We start from the raw sequence: 23,637 nt of genomic DNA, 5'->3' as shown, positions 1-23,637 counted from the left end.
TGGTGAGGGACAGAGTCTCTGAATTAAACAGAATACTCTCACCCAGTCAAGAGATCAGGGCTAGATCCAACACCGTTTTTTAGCTCACTGCACCATCCCAGTTTCAGAACCTGGCTGTATGCAAATTAGTCTGTTCCTGTCCCAGTGCATGATGGGAACAGGGCAAACCAAACTACAAAAGCCAATTCTTACACTGGGAAGGAAACAAGCTACCGGGGACCGGTTTCTGGCATTTCAGCCTCTTCGGCCCGGCTTGCTTGAATCCTGATGGTGCAATGAGCAAGGGACTCACATCTGAGTATACCCTTCCACGCTTAGGGTGGACAAAAATATTTACAACAAGGGGTGGTGAGGGACAGAGTCTCTGAATTAAACAGAATACTCTCACCCAGTCAAGAGATCAGGGCTAGATCCAACACCGTTTTTTAGCTCACTGCACCATCCCAGTTTCAGAACCTGGCTGTATGCAAATTAGTCTGTTCCTGTCCCAGTGCATGATGGGAACAGGGCAAACCAAACTACAAAAGCCAATTCTTACACTGGGAAGGAAACAAGCTACCGGGGACCGGTTTCTGGCATTTCAGCCTCTTCGGCCCGGCTTGCTTGAATCCTGATGGTGCAATGAGCAAGGGACTCACATCTGAGTATACCCTTCCACGCTTAGGGTGGACAAAAATATTTACAACAAGGGGTGGTGAGGGACAGAGTCTCTGAATTAAACAGAATACTCTCACCCAGTCAAGAGATCAGGGCTAGATCCAACACCGTTTTTTAGCTCACTGCACCATCCCAGTTTCAGAACCTGGCTGTATGCAAATTAGTCTGTTCCTGTCCCAGTGCATGATGGGAACAGGGCAAACCAAACTACAAAAGCCAATTCTTACACTGGGAAGGAAACAAGCTACCGGGGACCGGTTTCTGGCATTTCAGCCTCTTCGGCCCGGCTTGCTTGAATCCTGATGGTGCAATGAGCAAGGGACTCACATCTGAGTATACCCTTCCACGCTTAGGGTGGACAAAAATATTTACAACAAGGGGTGGTGAGGGACAGAGTCTCTGAATTAAACAGAATACTCTCACCCAGTCAAGAGATCAGGGCTAGATCCATGCTACTGGAATCAAGCTATCCTGGCTGAAGAGGGCTAAAAGCCCGAAATCGGTGCTTGGCTGCTTGTTTCCAGTCCAGGGAGGACCTGGCTTGGCAGTTCGGGCTGGACTGTTCCCAATGGGGCACAGGGTCAAGACTGATTTGCACGTGGCTGGGTTCAAACAGGAATGGAAGGGTGAACAAAAAAACTATGGATTTAGGCGCAGATCTCTGTACTGGGGTGAATGTATGAAATTGTTCTGCATTCTGTCCATCAACTGTTGTTTTTGCATTTGTCACTAGAGGGTGAGCACAGGTAAATATTTAGGGCCCTATTAGCATGGCGGGGGGTACAGTGGCAGATGGAAAGACCGTCCGCCGCTTTTCTGCCAGCAGGCAATCGTCACGATTGTCTGACGGGCGGAAAAGGCCCATAATATAGTGGCGGTCCGTATTATGATGTGTGCGGTGGAATGCCTTTCCATGGCGGAGACTCTGCCATGGAAAGGCATGCAGAGTTTACTTTGGGGGCCCGTTGCGGGCCCCCGGGAGGGTGGGGGGGATTGTCACATTGTGCATGCCAATGCACAACAGGCATTTTCAACATTGTGGCGGGTGCTGCTTACAGCACCGCCCACCACAATGTTGAATATGCGGGATGCGACCGCCAGGGTGGCGGTTGCATCCTAATGGAAACAGCGGGACCGCCGCACCTCTGGCGGTCGGTCCCGTTTAACATTTCCACCCGCCATCGTAATGGGCCCCTTAGTGTGTACTACACTTACCCTGACTAGGATTGTGGTTCCTGTTGGACAGGGTGCATACCTCTACCAACCAGAAACCCAATTTCTAACACTCAAGATACATTCACAACTTTGCTACTGTGAGTGCTCCCTTGAAAGAGTTGACAAATGAAAATGTGCCATTCCAGTGGTCTCTTAAATATGATGACAGCTTCAAAAACATAAAGCATGCAATTGAGAATGCCACCGAAATTGCCTACTTTGACCCGAAGTTACACACTGAGATCACAGAAGATGCAAGTTCAGTGGGGCTGGGGCAATCCTTGTGCAGCACAATGGCCATCTGGCTGCTCAGAGACAGATTGTAGGTTATACCAGTAGAAGCCTACCTGAAACAGAACATGCCTTTTCTTAACCAGAGAAGGAAACTTTGGCTATTGGGTGGTCCTGCAAACATTTTCATATATTCCTCTATGGAAAACGATTTACTGTAATAACAGACCCACAGGCCTTGCTTACTATTTTTGGGACCTAAAAGTCAAGATTCCCCCTCGCATCGAGAGTTGGGGGCTCAGACTATAAGTATGACTATGAAATCATATTCAAGCCGGGGAAGGATCAAAACCCTGCTGACTACTTTTCAGGAGTGCCTCTACATCGACACAATTCAACATCCAAGGTGGCTGAAGAATATCTTAATTTCATTGTGAGGTCCAGCACTCCAGTGGCTCTGCTGTGGAACAAATGATTGCTGCCAAAATATAAAGACAAAGACATGCTTATCATCAAAGATCTGATTAGAACGCAATTCAGGAAAAATAATGTGCAACCTCTTGCAGATGATGTTGAATTGCAAAAAGTTCAAAAATGTGCAACATAAGTTAAGAGTCACTCAAGAAGGCATAATATTAAGAGACTCAAGAATTGTCATACCTGAGAGTCTAAGACAACAAGTAATCAAACTGGTTCATGAAGGACACCGTGACTTAGTAGACACAAAGAGAGCTCTAAGAGATCGACTGCGATTCCCTCGACTTGACGAGCAAGTCAAGAAGGACCTGAAAATATGTCACATTTGTAACTGCTTGATTTCCAAGGTAACACAGCACCCAGTGACAATATCTGACCTTCCTGGTCACCCTTGGAAGAGAGTTGCGGTCAACTTCTTTGGGCCTCTAGGTAATGGACATCACCTCATTGTAGTTATTCAGGAATATATGCTTTTTCCTCTAGTGGAAGACCTGTCTTCTACAACCCATGACATAGTCATGGAATGGTTTGAGGACATCTTTGCAACGTGGGGCATTCTAGAAATCCTTAAATCTGACAATGACCCGCCATTCAATAGCAAAGAGTTTAAAGAATTTCTTGGTCGACTCGACGTAAAACACCTCTTAGACCCCGATTTAATGGGGTGATTGGGCGATTCATGGGCACCCTCAAGAGGGTGATTCAACGAGCATTGATAAAAGGTATCGATCTGAACCAAGCCCTGTGTCAGGCCCTCCGGGCTGATCGATTAACTCCTCACTACACGACTAGTGAAAGTCCAGCCACCTTGCTATTTAGCCATTAGAACAAAACTTCCTCAGTGGACTTTGGATTGGTTAGAGATTGTGGACAAGGTTCATATCACGGGTGCCACTCAGAAAATCAAAATTAAAACAAATGCAGATAAGAGCTTAGGCACCCAGGAAACAGTTTTTTACAAAGGAGACTGGGTTTTGGTTAAACATAGTCAGAAACAGAAAATGGATGCACCATTTGACATGGACCAGTTGCGGGTTATAGCAAGCAAAGGACATATTGTGACAGCACATCATTCCGGAAAGTACATCACACAGGACACATCACATTTCAAACACCTACCTCAACGGTTGGCCATTCCCGAGACTACTTTCAAGACAACCCCACTCACAAGTCTCACTCAATCATCTGAGCCTGTGCCACTGTCACACGATCAGAGTGGACTTTGTTCATCTCAGGCTACCCAGTCTTGCAGGCAAGTGCGAGCACCTCACATACTATTTGAGGAGATGTAATTTCTTAATGATGTCTGCCACTTTCTAGTTAACAAAGGGGGCGATGTGGTGTCTTAATGATGTTCGCGCTAGGACCCTTGCGGTTCTGGGGCGGACTCTAGATAGGTATTATGTAACATGCTGGGAGGTGTTAAGGTGTGGTTAATGGAAGTATGATGTGATCTGGCAGTCACCTTGCTTCGCTGCGTGAACGGAAACGGTCAGGAATGCACCATATCTATCAAAATATGGCACATTCCTGCTCTTTCCTTATAATGGTGCACTTTTGGCTGCCTAGGGCCAGCACAGGCCCCTTTGCGCCCTGGTGCAAGAGTGCCAGGCACAATCGTTTTTGTACAGGAAGGAACACCTTCCTCCACAAAAACAAGCCTCCGAGGTGTTTTTCGCTTTCTATGTGTGCTTCAGAATGCCTCACATGTAGAAAGACGAAAAAAAAGGAGAAATAAACATATTTCCCCTCGTTCCACCTCCCCTGGGAAGATGTAGTATTTTTACGCATTCCAAGGTCTACCACTCATGGAATATCTGGGAATGTGCCAAAATCCTGGGATAGATGCGTGGGAACACCCATGCTCTACCCATAGAATGCCTCTCTGGGACGGAGTAACACAAGGCATTGACTTGCGCTGTCTTGCGTTAATCAATGATTTACCAAACTACACAGCGACATGCAAGGTGGCCTTGTGTGGCATAGTAAACCTCATTCTAGGTTTGTCGTTGCCCTGGATCCCCTTGCATCATGTAAGGGCGATGCAAACCCTTTCATAAATCAGGTCCTGTGTTTTTTCATGGACCAAACTAAATCAAAACCTATTGGCTTTGGCAATGTTTGTTAATAAGGTGCCATAGTCCAGGTTTTGTGTTATATTAGCATACATGCTGCCTTTGTGTGTGCGACACTCTTTTAGTCTCTTCTACTTTTGTCTGTGCCCCTGCTTTCTGATCCAGTTGAAAAAGAAGATTATCTGAGGTGAACTTGTACATATGCTTACCCAAGGGAACAATGTTTCTTTGCTAGACAGACCATTACCTATATGAAATTCCTCCGTTTTAAATGTCTTCCAAGTTCCAAAGCCTTTCAAAACTCGTTTGCCCTCCATTTCTGCTAAAATAAAATAATGTACTATAAAGAAGTGAACAAAGAATCCATAGAAATACCGACTTTAAACGTTAGATTAAGTATGAAGTTGCTTCGCTGCAAGTCTGTTCCTCCATCATGGTCTTCACATCGCATAAAAGTCGTGAGAAATGGAATGAATTTTTATGAAGCACAGGAGGCGAACCTGTACTGTAGCAGAGCCCGGTAATGCATCCCTTTCAAAAAAAGATTTTTATGTGAAACGTTCAAGAAGAGGCTAAAGCCTGCACATTTTCAGGCTCTAACTTGCCTTAAAAAAAAGTATTGTAGAACTCTTAGAAAATGGAAGAAGAAAATCAACTTCTGTAAAATCAAAAGAATTTTTTTTTGTCAGTCTAGATCCTGACGGGCGGAAAAGGCCCATAATATAGTGGCGGTCCGTATTATGATGTGTGCGGTGGAATGCCTTTCCATGGCGGAGACTCTGCCATGGAAAGGCATGCAGAGTTTACTTTGGGGGCCCGTTGCGGGCCCCCGGGAGGGTGGGGGGGGGATTGTCACATTGTGCATGCCAATGCACAACAGGCATTTTCAACATTGTGGCGGGTGCTGCTTACAGCACCGCCCACCACAATGTTGAATATGCGGGATGCGACCGCCAGGGTGGCGGTTGCATCCTAATGGAAACAGCGGGACCGCCGCACCTCTGGCGGTCGGTCCCGTTTAACATTTCCACCCGCCATCGTAATGGGCCCCTTAGTGTGTACTACACTTACCCTGACTAGGATTGTGGTTCCTGCTTGGACAGGGTGCATACCTCTACCAACCAGAAACCCAATTTCTAACACTCAAGATACATTCACAACTTTGCTACTGTGAGTGCTCCCTTGAAAGAGTTGACAAATGAAAATGTGCCATTCCAGTGGTCTCTTAAATATGATGACAGCTTCAAAAACATAAAGCATGCAATTGAGAATGCCACCGAAATTGCCTACTTTGACCCGAAGTTACACACTGAGATCACAGAAGATGCAAGTTCAGTGGGGCTGGGGCAATCCTTGTGCAGCACAATGGCCATCTGGCTGCTCAGAGACAGATTGTAGGTTATACCAGTAGAAGCCTACCTGAAACAGAACATGCCTTTTCTTAACCAGAGAAGGAAACTTTGGCTATTGGGTGGTCCTGCAAACATTTTCATATATTCCTCTATGGAAAACGATTTACTGTAATAACAGACCCACAGGCCTTGCTTACTATTTTTGGGACCTAAAAGTCAAGATTCCCCCTCGCATCGAGAGTTGGGGGCTCAGACTATAAGTATGACTATGAAATCATATTCAAGCCGGGGAAGGATCAAAACCCTGCTGACTACTTTTCAGGAGTGCCTCTACATCGACACAATTCAACATCCAAGGTGGCTGAAGAATATCTTAATTTCATTGTGAGGTCCAGCACTCCAGTGGCTCTGCTGTGGAACAAATGATTGCTGCCAAAATATAAAGACAAAGACATGCTTATCATCAAAGATCTGATTAGAACGCAATTCAGGAAAAATAATGTGCAACCTCTTGCAGATGATGTTGAATTGCAAAAAGTTCGAAAATGTGCAACATAAGTTAAGAGTCACTCAAGAAGGCATAATATTAAGAGACTCAAGAATTGTCATACCTGAGAGTCTAAGACAACAAGTAATCAAACTGGTTCATGAAGGACACCGTGACTTAGTAGACACAAAGAGAGCTCTAAGAGATCGACTGCGATTCCCTCGACTTGACGAGCAAGTCAAGAAGGACCTGAAAATATGTCACATTTGTAACTGCTTGATTTCCAAGGTAACACAGCACCCAGTGACAATATCTGACCTTCCTGGTCACCCTTGGAAGAGAGTTGCGGTCAACTTCTTTGGGCCTCTAGGTAATGGACATCACCTCATTGTAGTTATTCAGGAATATATGCTTTTTCCTCTAGTGGAAGACCTGTCTTCAACAACCCATGACATAGTCATGGAATGGTTTGAGGACATCTTTGCAACGTGGGGCATTCTAGAAATCCTTAAATCTGACAATGACCCGCCATTCAATAGCAAAGAGTTTAAAGAATTTCTTGGTCGACTCGACGTAAAACACCTCTTAGACCCCGATTTAATGGGGTGATTGGGCGATTCATGGGCACCCTCAAGAGGGTGATTCAACGAGCATTGATAAAAGGTATCGACCTGAACCAAGCCCTGTGTCAGGCCCTCCGGGCTGATCGATTAACTCCTCACTACACGACTAGTGAAAGTCCAGCCACCTTGCTATTTAGCCATTAGAACAAAACTTCCTCAGTGGACTTTGGATTGGTTAGAGATTGTGGACAAGGTTCATATCACGGGTGCCACTCAGAAAATCAAAATTAAAACAAATGCAGATAAGAGCTTAGGCACCCAGGAAACAGTTTTTTACAAAGGAGACTGGGTTTTGGTTAAACATAGTCAGAAACAGAAAATGGATGCACCATTTGACATGGACCAGTTGCGGGTTATAGCAAGCAAAGGACATATTGTGACAGCACATCATTCCGGAAAGTACATCACACAGGACACATCACATTTCAAACACCTACCTCAACGGTTGGCCATTCCCGAGACTACTTTCAAGACAACCCCACTCACAAGTCTCACTCAATCATCTGAGCCTGTGCCACTGTCACACGATCAGAGTGGACTTTGTTCATCTCAGGCTACCCAGTCTTGCAGGCAAGTGCAAGCACCTCACATACTATTTGAGGAGATGTAATTTCTTAATGATGTCTGCCACTTTCTAGTTAACAAAGGGGGCGATGTGGTGTCTTAATGATGTTCGCGCTAGGACCCTTGCGGTTCTGGGGCGGACTCTAGATAGGTATTATGTAACATGCTGGGAGGTGTTAAGGTGTGGTTAATGGAAGTATGATGTGATCTGGCAGTCACCTTGCTTCGCTGCGTGAACGGAAACGGTCAGGAATGCACCATATCTATCAAAATATGGCACATTCCTGCTCTTTCCTTATAATGGTGCACTTTTGGCTGCCTAGGGCCAGCACAGGCCCCTTTGCGCCCTGGTGCAAGAGTGCCAGGCACAATCGTTTTTGTACAGGAAGGAACACCTTCCTCCACAAAAACAAGCCTCCGAGGTGTTTTTCGCTTTCTATGTGTGCTTCAGAATGCCTCACATGTAGAAAGACGAAAAAAAAAGGAGAAATAAACATATTTCCCCTCGTTCCACCTCCCCTGGGAAGATGTAGTATTTTTACGCATTCCAAGGTCTACCACTCATGGAATATCTGGGAATGTGCCAAAATCCTGGGATAGATGCGTGGGAACACCCATGCTCTACCCATAGAATGCCTCTCTGGGACGGAGTAACACAAGGCATTGGCTTGCGCTGTCTTGCGTTAATCAATGATTTACCAAACTACACAGCGACATGCAAGGTGGCCTTGTGTGGCATAGTAAACCTCATTCTAGGTTTGTCGTTGCCCTGGATCCCCTTGCATCACGTAAGGGCGATGCAAACCCTTTCATAAATCAGGTCCTGTGTTTTTTCATGGACCAAACTAAATCAAAACCTATTGGCTTTGGCAATGTTTGTTAATAAGGTGCCATAGTCCAGGTTTTGTGTTATATTAGCATACACGCTGCCTCAGTGTGTGCGAGACTCTTTTAGTCTCTTCTACTTTTGTCTGTGCCCCTGCTTTCTGATCCAGTTGAAAAAGAAGATTATCTGAGGTGGGCTTGTACATATGCTTACCCAAGGGAACAATGTTTCTTTGCTAGACAGACCATTACCTATATGAAATTCCTCCATTTTAAATGTCTTCCAAGTTCCAAAGCCTTTCAAAACTCGTTTGCCCTCCATTTGTGATAAAATAAAATAATGTACTATAAAGAAGTGAACAAAGAATCCATAGAAATACCGACTTTAAACGTTAGATTAAGTATGAAGTTGCTTCGCTGCAAGTCTGTTCCTCCATCATGGTCTTCACATCGATAAAAGTCGTGAGAAATGGAATGAATTTTTATGAAGCACAGGAGCCGAAATTGTACTCTAGCAGAGCACGGTAATGCACCCTTTCAAAAAAGATTTTTATGTGAAACGTTCAAGAAGAGGCTAAAGCCTGTACATCTTCAGGCTCTAACTTGCCTTAAAAAAAGTATTGTAGAACTCTTAGAAAATGGAAGAAGAAAATCAACTTCTGTAAAATCAAAATATTTTTTTTTTTGTCAGTCTAGATCCTGAAAATGTGGCTTACATTTTGAATGCAAGCAAATGTGTTGTAATTACAGAATACATTAATAATTTGGTAGGCACGGTGGATGTACGATGAACCAGTGGCAGCGCCTTAATTAAGGTGAGGAGCGTCGCCCCACTGCTTTCTCAGCAGTGAAAACTGGAAAAATAAAATGATAAAAAGTCAGCTTTTTATCATTTTATTTTTCCTTGGTGAGCCGAGCCTAGAGCTGGGCTGGGTTGGGCCATCCTAATGGACATCAGGTGCAGTAGGGCGGAGGAGTCGTGGGCACTGCTGAAAGTGCGCATGTCGGTTTAGCTGGCCGGCTTAGGACAACCAAACCGACATGTGCACTTAGATCTTTCCACCCGAGCTGTGCTGCACAACTGGGTGGAGAACAGACACAGGTGTAGTTTCCTGCCAGGACACAGTCTAGTTGTTTTCATGTAGCCTTACACTGAACACCCACCCACCACAGACGTCACTGGGTCAGGTGACGCTGTTAATAAAAGAGGCCGAGCGCACGTGCTCGTGGCCAGAGTTCCACTCCCCTGACTGGTGTCCTGTGTCATCATTTCCACTACCATGTGGGCCTAGGGCCCCATCACTACATTGGCGATGAGGCGGTAGCTGTGCCCACACGTGCCACAGCTCAAAGAAAAACGAGGGGGAAAAAGGAGGAAATGCTGCCCGTGTCAGGGGCACCCCCCCTGCAGCAAGTGATCACCAGCGGAGGCCCGCGGTGCGTGTGCTAAGCCCCGGGCCTACACCACGAAGCAAGAGGTGACCGGGATCCCACCCCGCACCTCCTGTGCCCATGCGGATCCCACCCGCGTGGCAAAAGAGGCCCGCAGGCCGGAGGTGAGACCGGGCGATATTGACTGCCTGGGGGGCCGCGCAAGACTGAAGAGAACCACCCCTTGTGACTCTTAGTGGAAGCGGTGCCCACCCGTAAGACCGTGGCGCCCTGCCGAGAGGCCCACAATTAACCTACATCAAAGCGAAGCCAGCGGAGCCCACCCGCGGCCTGCCTGCAGCGCCTCCTGCCCCCGCAGCGAAGCATGTGTGGTGCGCGACTTCCGCTGCGAGGGTGAAAGAAAGTGGAAGTGAAGCAGGACCAGCGGAGCCCACCCGCGGCCTGCCTGCAACTGACCCCTGCCGTGGAGACACCGAGCGGAGCCCACCCGCGGTCAACCACAAGTGCCCAGGTGAATACTGCCGGAGCAACCCCAGTGAAGTGCTGCCGGGCGGACACTGAGTAAAAGCGGAGCCCACCCGCTGTGGCAGGAATGGAGGCAGCAGCGGCCGCCAGCAAGTGTCCCCAAGAAAGCCCAGGCCAGTGAGAGCCCACCTCGCTGCACCCGGTCTGAGCCCTGCACAAACCCCCGCCGCGCATCGTGTGTGCTGTGGAACTGCGGCGGCGGGGTGAAGAATCCGCAAAGGAGCGCCCGCAGTGTGTCATGAGCTGCAGGGCGTGAACACAGAAGACAGAGCCCGCCCACACACACACGGAGACCTGCTGCCCCAGCAGCGTCGCCGCAATCAATTGGTTCCCCAGCAAGAGCCCACAACTCCAGTGGAAGGAAGGGAAACTGGCCTACCTTCCCTGTGCTGCTAGCACCGTGGACAAGTTCGCAGGCGCCTGCCTGCCTGCCCGATAGCCCCAAGACAGCGCGGCCAGCAGAAAGTGGAAGCCGTCAAGCTGAACCCTGCAGCGCTACACTGCCACCTAGTGGTGGTACAACCACATTGCCTCCACCCCAGACACCTGTGTAGGACAGAACAGTACAGGACGAGGTTTTGGAAGGGAAAACAGAAGGAAAAAAAAACTAGTCGAGCAGGGAAGGGCACGCAGATGCATTAAACAAGAGTGCCTGAAGCAGCCACAAATCCCACAGCGCCGAATAGCACTTGCCCATTGCACAACGTGACAAGGCAGGATCAGCGACAACCCCCCAGGCAACAAACACTGACAGAGACAGCGTTTACAAACCCACTGTCACTGCCCAGTGACACAGGACAGCACAGAGCTGCACAGGGATGCGCCAGAAGCGAGGAAGCCATCACCCAACTGACAACAAATGTTGAGATCACAGCGCAAGGCGTGAAGGAACTCCACACAGCAGGAGAACGGATGAAGCACAAGAACACAGCCACGTCCGAATGACGCCACGTTAATATGCAACCTCCGGAACACGCCAGGAGACAGCGCAGGAACGCACCAGAACCTTCAGGAACACGCCAGGAGACAGTGCAGAAATGCGCCAGAAAAGCAGAAACACGCCACGAGGCGCAAGGACGCGCCAGGAGTACAAGAACTCCACACCCGCACGCCAGGACAGCGCAGCACTGCGCCGTAACATGCCAGGAGCGCCAGAAATCAGGAGCGCCAGAGTGACGCTGCATAGCGACACACCAATGCCAACGCCACAGGACAGCACACAGAGGTCCCAGAGTGAGGCAGCGATGTGTCACATCAACCAGAGCGCCATCATCAGCTCGTATGACGGCATGCCCAAGCGAAAGTACGAGGATTGGTGACTAACCCTCTACAGCGCCGACGAAGCGTGCCACCATTAAAAGCATGAAGACTCATTGTCGAAAAGATGGAACCGACCACCCAGGCAGGTCGCCAACGGAAAAGAAAAGAAGAAGAAACAACCGAGAATATTGCGACGACCGGTCCAGTCACAGAAGGGAAGCTCACAGTGTCGGAGAGCCATGCCCAGACCAGAGAGAAACAGGCGGAGTGTACGGTGCCTGGAGAAGACTGGCTGGGAAGACCAAGACAGCACAGTGACCAGACTGCGTCGCGAGATGGAACAATAAGAAGAAGGGCGCGACGCTACAAAGAAAGGGAAGAAGACAAGAAGCCAATTCGCCAGAGAATTGCAGAAGTGCCACTGAAGAAGGAACCAGAGAGCCAAAGAAACCCGATGACTAAGGAAGGGTTTCCCAATGGAAAGCAAAAGAAGTGATCAAGTAAAGGGAAGATACGAAGGCAGGTCTAGTCACCAAGCCAAGTGAAGACAGTGTCCCACCGCATGGACAAGACCAGGGGGAAAACATGTAGAGGGCCCTCTACATGGAAAAGCCTGGTTAGCAAGAGCAAGCAAGAAAGAAGACTGGACCGCGTTGAGAAAGCGAACGAAGAGGAAGAATGGAGTAACACACCATCACTCCACAGAGGAAGAGAGAGAACCACATTCAGCACACAGGAACATCGGTGCTGCCCAAGGACCATCGCAACATCCGTGTGGATCTCAGTAATCCCGACAACCTGCACCTGAGGAGACCAACCACCGAAGAACCGTCTGGGTGCCCCGTCAACTTGAATATTGCTGAAGCAGAGCATACCCGAGCACTAGACAATCTACATTTGTGGACTACTCAAGATTCGTCTGTCGCCCTGTCCGAAGTTCGACAGTGACCCGCACAGCCCACACACTCACGTGGCAGTCCAGGGGACGAGGGCCTCGGCCGCATTTCCTGTGAGAGAGTAATCCAGATGGGAGAGGTGCAGCAGCGAAGGCTCCACGACAGGCAACGGGAAGCACGAAGGCCCCAGGTAAACAGCTGGCACGAGAAACGATCTGATGAAGACAACAAACCCATGTCCCAACAGTAAGACCATACTGGCGAATGACATCAGCATCCCCGAAGGCAACATGAGCGACTTGGCGGTGAGTCCATTGGCAGTTCCTCAGCGACGCCTTTGCGCGGCTCATGCGAAGCCCAGCGCGGTCCATCTGGTCCCATCGTGTCCAGCAAGAGGGTCCTCACCGGCGACTCTAGTGAGAGAAGAGTCCAAGTGCGAGAGGCCAGTCTTCGAGGCTCCAGTGAAAGAGGAGTCAGGCGAGAAAGGCACGTCGGAAGGTACTTGGCCGGCAGGAGGTGTGAAAGTATCCAGACCAGTGAATCCAAGGAAAGACGACCTCTTGTGCCGTAGTCGTCTCCAGCAACCAACAAGCGTTGTCATCCACCAGGCTCGGAACACCTGCGAGACCCATCAAGGGTCACACACATTCTGCTCCCGATGGTCCAAGTGATGAACACTGTACAGAAGCACCAACGCAGCAAGACAAGGATGATCTGAAGTACACCGCTGAGTTGAAGATCATCTGATTGACTGTGCAGTCCAGAACGCTTAACATCTCCCATCCGATCGCCAGAAGAGAATCCATTGGGGCTGTAAATTTTCTGTTCTGTTTTTCTTGCAGGTTGGACATTCATTTTTCTTTCCTTAAACTTTTGGAGGGATGTAGTGTCCTGCTAGGACACAGTTTAGTTGTTTTCATGTAGCCTTACACTGAAAACCCACCCACCACAGACGTCATTGGGTCAGGTGACTCTGTTAATAAAAGAGGCCGAGAGGTTGTGCTCGTGGCCAGAGTTCCACTCCCCTAACTGTTGTCCTGTGTCATCATTTCCACTACCATGCGGGCCTAGGGCCCCATCACTACAACATGATTGATTGATTGATTTTGGGTTTTGTAGAGCGCACAGCTACCCTTGGGCATCCCGGAGCTAGTGACCATAGTCCTGGAGGGTGGGAAGTCATGGGGGGAGTGCTCAGGGGAAGAGAAGGGTCTTCAGTCTTTTCCTAAATCTGAAGTGGTTTTGTTCTTGCCTCAGGGAGAGTGGGAGGGCATTCCACAGTCTGGGGGCATTGTACGAAAACAGGCGACCACCTGTTCTGGCCTTCCTAATTCTGGGGACTTTTGCAAGGGAGAGGGAGTTAGATCGAAGTTGTCTGATTGATTGTTGATGGGACACAAGAGGCCTGAGGATGGGAGGGCCTTCATTGTGCAGTATTCTATGGGCAATGCACAGGGTCTTGAAGTTGACCCGTTCCTTAACTGGCAGCCAGTGCAGACTTCTAAGGGCTGGCTTGGCCGAGTTCCTCGCTGCAGTTCCTGTGAGTAATCTTGCCGCCGCATTTTGTGCACATTGAAGTCTGTGGACTACAGAGACTGGGGCCCCCAGATATAGGACATTCCCATAGTCCAATCTGGAGTTCACCAGCCCCTGCATCAAGAGCTTCCTGGATTGAAGGGGGAGTAGATGGAGGATCTTTCGTGCCATCTTCATAAGGCCGAAGCACGTTCCCGCAGTTTTCCTCGCTTGTGTTTTAAAACTGAGATCCTGGTCCAGCCATATCCCTAGGCTTTTTACTTCGGATTTTGGGGATGGTGGAGATCCCATGCATGGTGGCCAGGGAAGGGGTGTGGGGATTTTATCAGGGTTTCCCTAAAGGAGTATTTCTGATATTTCCCCATTCAGTTTTAACCGGGACTCGCACATCCATTGGTGCACTTTTTCCAGACAGCTGAATAGATTGGAGAGGGCGTTGTCTGATTGGTTGAGGGAAACGACAAGCTGAGTGTCATCGGCGTACATTATTGATTTAATCCCAAAAGGTTTAACAACATCCTCGAGGGGTGCCATGTACACATTAAAAAGTGTGGGGCTCAGGGAGGATCCCTGAGGCACCCCACACTTGAGTGCCTGAGCCTTGGAGATGGAGTGTCCATCTGTCACTTGAAAAGACCTGTCTTCAAGGAAGGATGAGATCCAAGCCAAAGCGGAGTCCGCCACTCCTATTAGTCCAAGATGATGAACAAGGGTTGCGTGGTCCACCGTGTCGAAGGCGGCACTCAGGTCGAGGAGGATCACTGCCACTGATCCTCCTACGTCCAGTATGCCCCTAGCTTCTTCGACCACGGCTAATAGTGCGGTATCTGTCCCTTGTCCTGGTCTGGAACCTGTCTGGGTTTGGCGGAGGAGGTGATTGGTCTCTAGGAACTCAGAAAGGTGTTGATTTGCTACTCTCTCGGCGATTTTGCTAATCGCCGGGAGCAGTGAGATCGGTCTAAAGTTTGATGGGTCTGTGGGGTGAAGATGCGGTTTTTTTATGAGGGCCTTCACAGTGGCTTTTTTCCAGTTTGCTGGGACTGTGCCATTTTCGAACGAAGCGTTGATCAGGTTGGTGAGAGGAGGGGCTATAGTGGAGGCAACTTGCTTCAGTTTACTGATCGGGGCTGGATCTGATGGGGCGCCGCTTTTGACTTTGTGCAGGACGTTGAGAAACGTTTCGGTGGTGATTTGGGGGAAGGAGAGCAACCTCGGGGTGTCTTGGGAGGCCGGGTGGTAAGGGCCTCTTAGTGCAATTGGCGCCGCCGGGAGGGAGTTCAGGATTTTTTCGATTTTTTTCGAAAAAAATTCGGCCATCTGGTTGCATTTTGCGCCATCCAGGTCAGGTGGTGGTGGGGGTTCCTGTATTCTGGAGAGGAGTTTAACTATCCGATAGGTCTCTTTTGCGGAGTTGGTCGCGGCTGCTATTTGATCCTCAAAGTAGGAGGCCTGTGCCGTTTTTAATGCATTTTTGTAGAGCCTAATGTGGGCTTTGTATCCACTTCTGTCTTCTGTGTTCCAGTGCTTTCTCCATTGGCGTTCAAGCCTTTTGCCTTTCCGTCTTAATTCACGTAGTTCCTCAGAGAACCACGGTAGTTTGGAGGATTTCCTATTGGGAGGGAGGGCTTTAAGTGGCAGGACTGTATCGAGAGAGTCGCTAATCCATTTATGTAATTGAATTTCGGCTTTGGAGGGGTCGGGGTCGACGGTGGGTAGAGTGGAGGACAGAGAGCGTTCCCATAGGATAGTGTCTAGTTTTTTCCATGGGCGTGACGGGGCCCGGGGGCGAGGAGTATCCAAGATCTTCCCTGGAAGTTGGAATTTGAAAGGAACCAAGAAGTGGTCTGACCAGGGGAGAGGGAGAGGAGTTTGAACAGAGAGTTTAGAGAGGTTAGAGAAGATGGGATCTAATAGGTGTCCTTTCATGTGGGTGGGATCTTTGCTGAGTAATTGTAGATTTAAGGAATTTAGATCAGTTTTTAAGTCTGTGGCAAGTTTATTGCCTTGATCATCGAAGTGGAGATTTAAGTCCCCGAGGATTGTGAAGTTTGGGGCTCCCAGGGCCTGATTGAGCGTGAAACCAGGCCGCTCAGACTAATTCTGGCGATTCTCTCATGTTGGGTATTACCAGAATGAGAGCAGCTTCTGGGAGTCTAAGAACCTGTGCATGGACTGCTGGGAGTCGAGAGGAGCAGAAGAGCACCAAGGCGGCGGCTGGCAGGTAATATCGTTTGAACTTATTTTTCTCCTCTGTACTTTTCCCTACACTGCCTCTGCGCTGTCTCCAGGCTGCCCCACCACTTTTATTATATAGCAGCTGCCACTGCATATAGCCTCTGGCTTTTGCAAGTATTTTGCAAAGAAAAGAGCTGAACAAATAAAAAGGAAAGACGGCTTGATTCAACTGAATGGAAAAAACATAAACAGTAAGTTCCTCTTCCAATTTGAGCTGCCCCGCCTATCATTTTGCAGCACCCATGGATATCACTTGTAACTTCTCTTGAAACCGAAGAAAGTAAGAACCTGTTGATTTACAGGAAAGGCAGTGCTTTAAATGGACCAGTACTCACCAGTACTGAGCACCAGTACTTTTCCATTTTCTCCCCTTCGTATCAGAACTTCTCCTCGGACAAGGAGAGTACGGGTACTCATAGGCAGGGTCCGATTGATAAACTGGCTCTCCAGGAGGTGGGCAATAGGCCAGTGCTTGAGGTCCATCTGTGGGCTGCATTCTTTTCGGTTCAGTGGTGCCAGTTTTGAAAACGTTCATGTTGAGCTGTGTTGTCCAGCATCGTGAGTGGCTCCGTGGGGCCTAATCACCCTCTCTTGAAGTCTGCAACAGAAACAGAAGGAATCTTGTAACTTCCCGCCCTCTTAGTGGGGGTGGCTGGATTCATCCTCATCAGTCCCCAGGTGGGCCGATCCTTTAGTATATGAGGCTGACTTGGGCCGCCTACAGAGGCACAAGAAGAGTGCAGATTGAGCTAGGGGAGGGAATGAGAAGGATCGTAAAAGCCCAGCTGTGAAGATACATTTTTACCCCCTCTCCTTATATGAGGCCAGTGCATCCTTAATCTGAACCCTCCCCTGTCTGACTGGCACATGAGAAGAGTGGAGTGGGAGCCTCGCTAGAGACAAGGCTGAGGGGGGCCATTTCACACCCTCCTCTCCTTGTAGAAGACAGCATTGCGCACTGCCCATTCTGTGCCCAGTCTGGTTCTCTGCCTATGCACGATCCCTGCTGTGCTCTTCCTGTGAGCCCACGGACCATGTGACTATCCAAGGAGGAGGCAAGGAGGGAGAACAAGAAGACAGAATGTATCGAGGGCAGTGAAAAGGGCAGAAGAGAGGCTGAAGGGGAAGAAACATAGTGGAGGGAGCTGCGGGATAGATGGGAAGAAGTGGAGACTATGCTATGGAAACAGTAAGATGCACATAAAGACATGAAGAGCGAAGATTAGAAAGAGAAAGTGCTGGATGGAGAGGCAGTACAATCATGGTGAAGGAAGGGACAAGAAACATACACAGTGAGAGAAACAAATGTGAATGAAAGAGTGCTCGAGAGATTAGAGATGGTGAAAAGGGGACCATGAAGGATGAGAGTTCGATGGAGAACGGTCGTGTGAGAAGGAGAGAACTCTGCATGTGTACATGCATAAAAGAGGGAGTGTGAGAGATAAGGGAAAGAGGCCTTCTCCCTAACTGGCTGCCCTTTCTGGAGGTATGCTAGTGGTGTACTTTAATTTTCTGTGATGCAAACTCTGTGTGTATTTGTAGAGAATGACGAGTGATTTCATATAGAACTTAACTTTCAATTTGTCTAGGCACTGTCTATAAAAGTGTAACTTTTACCCAGTTTAGAAGTAATCAATAGCCCTAGCTCAGAAGTATAATTTAGTTTTGCCTTTTTTAGAAAATTTCATCAGCCGGTCATAGCAGATGTTAGCAGCAGTCGCAGCTCATCAAGCCCTCTTGCTGAACCGTATTACTAGTAAGAACATCCAACATAACCTTGGCACCTTCATTGGGCTGTTCACAAGGCCCCTACTCTGACTGCTTGTAATACCCTAGAACTCAACAGTGAACCAAGCTAAGTATACCATCCCCCAGTCTTTGGAGCACACTAGGGCATTTTTTTTAAAGACTGTATTTGCCCTTTTCTCAGATATGTACAGTAACAAAATGTACGTTACAAGGCATATTATATGAATAATAATAATAAAGAGAGCGTGCATTAATAAATACATCTTAACACATGTTGCAGTTCAGGAACGTCAAACAGTCAGAGGACTCTGGCTATGTAAGCATGGTTGAGACCTCACAAAGATCATCGTTGACACTGTGACACATGAGTGGCCGGGGCCAACACCAGGATTGCATTGGTGACATTGAGAGAAATATAAAGACAACTGAGGACAGAACATCAATAAGAGATCACATGCACACTAGAGCATTTATAATATGTTCAATAAGTACTGTCAATTCTAAGCTATGTTACTGACTGCTACTTCAAACGGGCTTTTAATAGGACAGCAACATTTATAGACACATTGGTAATAGTTAAATAGTACAATTCCTGAATTTCTAATAAGGCTCTTGATAACAGTGGGTAATGTTTGTGGTTCTCATCCCATCGCCAGCAGTAAGGATATTCAAATTTCCCGCCTCACCCCATTATGCCTCGGCCACCTTCCCCACTCTCCAGACTTCCAGGGCAGGAAAATAGCTTGAGACTTTTTTAAGGATTGGGCTATTTGGGTAATTAGAAATGCCCACTACTCCAAGGTCCTGTCTGATAAAGTTATCTCTTGATCTCTTTTTTATCTATATCAACCTCTCTCTGTCTACCTCACTCTTCCTATCCATGTCTCATCACTTTCTGCCTTTCTGTCTACCGCGACACACAACTCGGACCCCCACAGAGAGCAGAACTCCGTATCACTATTCAGGTCGACTTTCATTGCATTTGGCCATAGTATGATGTCCAAGGGACGGTGAAACCATATACCCTCCCATTAGGTTATATCTGAGAAACCTAATTGAGAATCCTGTCTTATTAGCAACCTCCTGCAACATACCCCGTTATAAGTTGGGAATCCGTGATATCTGCACATGTGCAGGCACCTGTGACCTGATTGCATATACTATTAGTGGCCTACAACACAACCAATTTAACTTTGGTTTCTGAAGCTCAGGGGGATAACAAAAGATCGTATTTATTCAGAACAGAAACAGAAATATTCCACTAGCAGCAGCATTTTATAAGGCGAGAACGGAAGCCCACGCTCCAATCAGGAAACGTGATTTGATCCCTACAAGTGTTCGTCAAAATTATTCTAGGGGCGACTATATACATCCCCTGGTTCTGGCAGACAAATTACATGTCTTGATAAAGGTGATCATAATAAGGAGACATCACCGAAACGCGTCGACGCAACTTAACTGTATAATTTGAGTCTCCAACACCATAATAGATACGCTGAGGTGGTAGCGATACAACTCTGGTGTTAACAGATCGGAGCAAGAATATACAAACTTGTATCCAACAATTGTATGTTGTAACTGTTCTGTCTGCTTGTAATTGTGCGGGTCGCAATTATATGTACTGTTTTAATTTTATCTTGTTTTAGTTCAGGGAATTAGTTTAGCTATCCCCATTTATTGTTCTTTTTTTAATGTATTCAAAATAAATGAATTTTTAACTTTTCCCATATTTCTTTGTATGCATTTGTTTCGTCATAAGGTACGTTATTTTTTACCTGCATTTAGTTGTGCCTTAAGGGAACTCTTTCTCTTGCATAGGTTGAATAACCCCATTTCCCTTGGCCTACACAAGGGGTACCTCTCTGTTTTTTACACTTTCTGTCTACCGCTCCTTCTCTCCTCACCCATCACTTGCGTAGCATCTCTCACTATCTGCCATTACCCTTCTTTACCAATCACTCTACTTTTCTGTCTTCCTCCCTCTAATTGACTCTTCATCTTACTTCCTTCTTTTTACCTTGCCTTTCTATTACTTCCGTCTTTGTACTTCAGCTCATGCTACCTCCTCTCTTTCAACCTATCTTTTTGGGCCTCATTTTGCTCTCCCTCACCAGTCATTAAACCCCTGCCCATATCTATCTACCCCTCTTTCTGATTACCTTGATGTCACCGTTTGTATTACTCTCTACCTCTCTTTCTCACCCTCACCAAACTTTGTCTCACATCTCTACCCTTACTTGACCTGAGCTCTTCTACCTCTCCCCTTTTCTTTCCATCGCTCTCCACTGATCTCTATACCTCCCTGTACCTACCCTCCAATTTCTATTTCGGACCTTTCAGCCACACTAATGTCTCTCTTTATACGTATCTCTGTTCTGGCACACTTATTTGGTCACAATGGATGCATTTATTTTAAAATATCACTGGGTACAGTAATCTTTGTGTATCCAACATCTTCCTGGCTACAATATAACTTTAATTATTAGCTAGATCTTTGTGCTTTCTAGTCAAAAGCTCGATTCACCATTAAATTGCATAGAGGGTGTATGTGCCCGCTGTAGAGCACAGGATGCAACATACAGATTTGTTTTTTTAAGTAGATAGCTCAGTTGATTACTGATTTTTGTTGCAGTGATCCTTGTCACAAGTTAAAATCCTTGTCATACAACTTAGTGAGTTATGAGCTGCATGCAAACTACCAGGCATATGTTTAGAACCTTACCTTATTTTCCTCAATCTTTTGTTATTCTAAGGTTGCTAAAAAGAATTACTTTTGGTAGTAATAAACATATGTTAGTAAGTGATATATATATATATTAAAACTAGTGTAATAACTGATAGATTTATAGATCCAACATTCTCACAATCACACAGATTTCTGGTAGACAGAGCTTGGAAAAGTCAAAAAGCTTGCCCTGCCCCTTGTCCCAACGCCAGTCCACCGCTCATTTTAGTGAGTACCTGCACTTTTTTTCTTTTCATTTAAAGCACTGAGGGAAGGGTAAACCGTTATCCCACCTCACAGCCTCCTACAGGTCTTTCTTGCATCACTTTTTGTGCCTCTATTGTTGTGAGTGCTTCAAGTGACATATTACCAGTTGTAGTTCCTTAGGCAACATAGTGAATTTAGCACACACTGCAATTCTACAAGCTATTTGCAATCCAAGGGATTATATTCAATCTAGTAATACTCAATCTTTCATACTTCCTAAAAAGAGGAAAGGGCGCCGGTCCCTATCAGCATGATGAAAAGTGCCCTTGCAGATTTCTTGATTTATAAACTCATTATTAACATTTGGTAGGGTATAGAGTGACCACATACTTCCCAGATGCCATAATCCCAGAGAACATAAACACAGCTCAGCTTTTATTATCACATTCCCACGTGTAACCTGGCCGCTATTTCTTCACTTTCTCAAAAACTCCCATTCCATCAAACAAATGTGCGGGTTACATAAAGACACCACAAATGAAATCTTTAAATATGCTGTTTAGGTGTTAGACCTGTCAGCTTCAGGGTGGTCTTCCCCCAAACTCTTTGCCTTCCTCCATTTTTGCTCATCTCATTTTTGCTGGCTTTAGGACTCTGCACACTTTGCAACTGCTAGCCAGTGCTCAAGTGCTTGTGCTCACTGCTTAAAACATGGTAACACGTGTATTTATTTATTTATTTATTCAAGAGTTTTATATAGTGCTGGCTAGACCCGGAGGTATCAGAGCTCTTTACATGAGGTTCCACAAAAATTACAATTACAAGATTACATCAGTTCCAAATTACATCAGTTGCTAGACAAACAATTGCAAGAGCGTAGAAGATGAGATAATTAAAGTGCAGAGGGGAAGTAGTGGGGGGTAAGGGAGATGAGAAAGTGAAGATAGGCGAAGAGACAAACAGTAGAGACGAAAGGAAGTCTGTCTAAAGACCAACTGGGTAGGTGACGACCAAAGGAGGTTATCCACCGCCCATCTCCCCTATAGTTAAACCGGGTAGCTCCATTGGGCATCAGACAGAATAGGTCAGTCTCACTACATTGAGAGAGGAGAGAAGGAGAGAAATAGTAAGAGGGAGGAAGCGAGTGGAGACCACAAGAGAGATGAAAGGAAGTCTGTAAAAAAAACAACTGGGTAGGTGACGTCCAGGGAGTGAATCCCCGGCCTATCTCCCCCGGCCTATCTCCAGCTAAACCAGGCAGCTCCATCGGGCGTCGGACAAACTAGCTAGATCTCAAATGATGAGGGAAAAATTCACAGATAGAACGGGGGGACTAAAGGGCCAGGACAGGTGAGGGAAAAGTTCAGAAGCAGGAAAGTGGAGAAGAGTAGAGTGGGAAGAGTAGAGTAGAGTAGAGTAGAGTCATTGCAAAGTTCCTTTTTGTAATTTTTTAAACAGAGCTGCCAAATCCGTTTTTGTGATCGCCATTGCAGTGGCTCCTGCGTCATCTCGCAGCGTCGGGCATTTGTCTGAAGGAATGAAAAAAATCTGAGACTTTACCCGTCTGCTTGCTCATCGTCTTCTTTGACGGCATAGGGTGGCCCCTGAGTAGCTGTCTGAGATGAGGCTGCTGCTCTCCCAGTTGTAGGTGACTGAGTGGGGGGTTTAAGGCAAAGTGAGGGCTGTCGGACCCCAGGTGCAAATTCTGCGAGGGATATGTGGCCTCAAATTTAGGAATGCCTCATGGGGAGTGCATCGTGGCTAGTCGGTGCCAGCAATGCCATATAGGAGGACGACCAGCAGGTAAGGACCGATGGGGGGTGGTATGGACTGTGGCCCTTCTGGTCGTGCCAGAGTGCATAGGCAGCACGTCGAGAGTCATTGGTGTGGGCTGGGTCCAGCCTTCAGGCATTGGTGGCCGCTGGCAACGTGGTGTGTAGAGGCCACGGACACCCAGGGCACGATCACTATCGCGGAATCGATGTTGTAGGGTCAGATCAGGTCCGGAGGCAGATCAAGGTTGCTCTGTAGGGCCTTGAGGTAATCTGGCAATGTCGATATAAAGGCTGGAAATGCAGGGGGGAGATCGCAGTAGCGGGCTGGAAATGCAGGGGGAGATCGCAGGCTGAACAGGGAGCTGGTGCGAGGTTAGAGTGAGCCAGATAAGGCACTGATCTTCATCCGACGGCCGCCATCTTAGAGTCAGGCAAGCGCCCGATGGAATGTCTCAAAGTAGGGCTGCCGCCAGAGTGAAGCCGATTTGTGTGCCCCCCGGCCCATAAGAATCAGCGGGAGTCTCCGCAGGGCGACAGCGTGTAGGCAGCAATCCTACCTCCCAGAGGCACCCTTAGTCGGCGCCGTCCTCGGCAATATGACGGCCGCCATTTTGTGTGCCGCCGCTTCTCTCCTCTTTTAGGGATATCAGCCGCGTCCGAGGTCTCAGGAACGGGCAAAGTCGCTCCGCTGGTGCCCCAAGCACTCCGCTTCAGTCGGGAGTATTTTCGTCCAAGATGAAGCCCTGTAGCTGCCTAGAGCCGGGCCGGAGCAGCGCGTGGGCCGGGAGCCGAGGTGAGCTACGTCCACCCCGCCCCGCCGTAGTGAACCCC

The sequence above is a fragment of the Lissotriton vulgaris genome, chromosome 4_1 (genome assembly GCF_964263255.1).
Source record: "Lissotriton vulgaris chromosome 4_1, aLisVul1.2, whole genome shotgun sequence".
Lineage (NCBI taxonomy): Eukaryota > Metazoa > Chordata > Amphibia > Caudata > Salamandridae > Lissotriton > Lissotriton vulgaris.
The sequence above is the reverse complement of the archived record's forward strand: the minus strand, read 5'-3'. Positions refer to the sequence as shown.